Here is a 2,210-nt window from a genome sequence, read left to right on the forward strand (position 1 = left end):
AAAAATCAATAAGAGTATGTATTAAGAATGACTGTATCAGAAGTATATATATACATATATATATAAGTTAAGGTCTGATTGTCATCAGTAGACATTTTTGTTGTTGTTTATAATGCATAAGCAAATAGTTTATACCATTAAGATATTTTTAATCTTGAAAGTTGCAACTTATTACAAAAAATGCAGCTTTTTATAACACAGAAATGAACAGAAGTTATAGAAATTGGTAGAAAATAAATCCTAGACTCAAAAATGTAAAAAGAAACCACTTCTAGTGTTTGGTGGTGTGGATGTCATTTTGTTTCTCTAATATTTTAACCCACTTGTCTCACTCCGTAGTTATCTCTGCACCAGAATAATGTAAGAAATAAAAGGCTTTAATGCAGGGGAGCATCATACCTAAAAATGCTTAAAAAAACAACAGCTAAAGGCGCACATTTGAATTTCAGTGTTATGTGGACAGATTAGAGTTGTATGAGAGAGTCTTGATTGAATCCAAATGATATTGAAAAAGAAGTCCTAACATACTTTTTTCCTTCTTTTCAAAAGGGCAAAAATTTTAGGGTCTTGTGACAGCAGAAGCTTGCATGGGTCAGATAAGTGGGTTTGGGATATAAAGGGAGTTAGTATACATCGTATAGTAATGCATTGGACAATTTTAATGTGTGGATTTTATCATATTTACTAACCTAATATATATATGTAGTATCTTAAAGGTTAAGTGGCATACTCTTGGCTGGGTGTAGTTTAGGATTGGTGGAAAGAAATACATGGTTTGTGAACTAATGTAAATAATTTCAGTGTATCGTTTTATTGGAGGGGAGGTCAGTCTGTGAGATGCCTCAGACCAGCAAAACCTACACTGCAACTAATCTTGGTTCACAAACACGGTCAGTTTCTTCACCAATTGAACTCTAATTTCTAAGTGCATCCACAAGATTCTGAGCCACGGATGAACCCCACCTACCTCATCCATAAAGCCACCTTTGGTGTCCCTTCAGCTTGGCCAAGGTCATGGGCACCGTTAGAAATAGCCCGGTCTCAAACAGTGAATTAAAATACACGTGCATAAACCAACCTCGGTAAGAGAAACCAGAATTCAAACTCTCACTTTACTGGAGAGAGGAACAGCACTCCGTGGGAGGGTGCTCCATGGGAGGTCTCTCCCTTGGGGCTGTTCCCATCAGGCCAGTGTGACACTCTTCCTGGCAGTAAATCTGTATTTCGATTCTGGTTTGCATTTACCGAAAGAAATATATCATTCAATGACCTAAATGCAACATTTATTTAAGATAATTGCTGTCTAGATGAGGGGTGTATTGTTGAATTTAGGCTTTTTTATACTTTACTTCTGCTGAACTTTTTTTTTCTGTAGATATTGTCAGTTTGTTTATAGATATCAATATGGCTTACTTAATCAATGTTCGAAGTGTATATTTTTCTGTTCATATATAAATTTCAATATTTTCAAAATAGGAACAAATTTTAACATTCCACAAAGGGAGGAATAAATATATTTGCTTTCTCAGTCTCTTTAAGTACTGTGTGCACTATTTCTGTTATGTATTATTATTTAATGTATGTCATAGTAAGACTGTATCATTGCTTGTATTAAGTAATTACTGAATGTATGATGTGGCTTTAGCAATATGTATTGTCCTCTGTGGATGTTGTACAGTGGTTGTAAGGAGTATTGAGGATAGTGTGCAAATATAACCTTCTAGTCCATTATTGAATCTGTTTTATTCTCACCTGGAAACTAGACAACAGTGTATATATTTGTGTGTTTCTGTATGTATATGTGTGTGCATGTGTGTGTGTCCTTGTGTGGGTGCCTAGTCACACGATGGGAAACAAAGTCAAGCAATCTAGGGAATGCTTTTACCACCTTGAAATATTTGGCTGATTTACAGTCAATTGAAATTTAAGTATGATAATCTCATTTTGTTTACTTCAAATGGTTAGTGTCAGTTCTAAACCAGGTGTGCTTGTGAGGATAACTTGCATTATGATCAGTCAAATGCAGAGGAGACCCACACAGTGATGACCTGTGTATGCCATGGAGGAGGCTGATTCAGCTAAGCAGTCATGATGAGTTTAGGATTTGAATGTACGATTTATATTTGTATATAATCATCATTGCCTATTAGTTCTGTTTCAAGGAAGGGCATCAGATCCGTGTATTATCTACTGTAATTTCTTTTGATTTA

At 35.2% G+C, this 2,210-nt stretch overlaps 1 protein-coding gene across 1 annotated transcript in view; it reads left to right on the forward strand.

Moving 5' to 3' along the window:
- The window catches only part of LOC125048264 (V-type proton ATPase subunit e 2-like), a 13,977-nt gene extending 12,246 nt beyond the window's left edge, over positions 1–1,731 (forward strand). Inside the window, exon 4 of the mRNA XM_047646876.1 lies at positions 1–1,731. This exon is cut by the window's left edge and continues 403 nt beyond it. The gene's annotated coding sequence lies outside the window, so the exon portion shown is untranslated.
- The last annotated feature ends 479 nt before the right edge of the window (positions 1,732–2,210 follow it).

This window comes from Penaeus chinensis, chromosome 43 (assembly GCF_019202785.1).
Source record: "Penaeus chinensis breed Huanghai No. 1 chromosome 43, ASM1920278v2, whole genome shotgun sequence".
Taxonomy (NCBI): domain Eukaryota; kingdom Metazoa; phylum Arthropoda; class Malacostraca; order Decapoda; family Penaeidae; genus Penaeus; species Penaeus chinensis.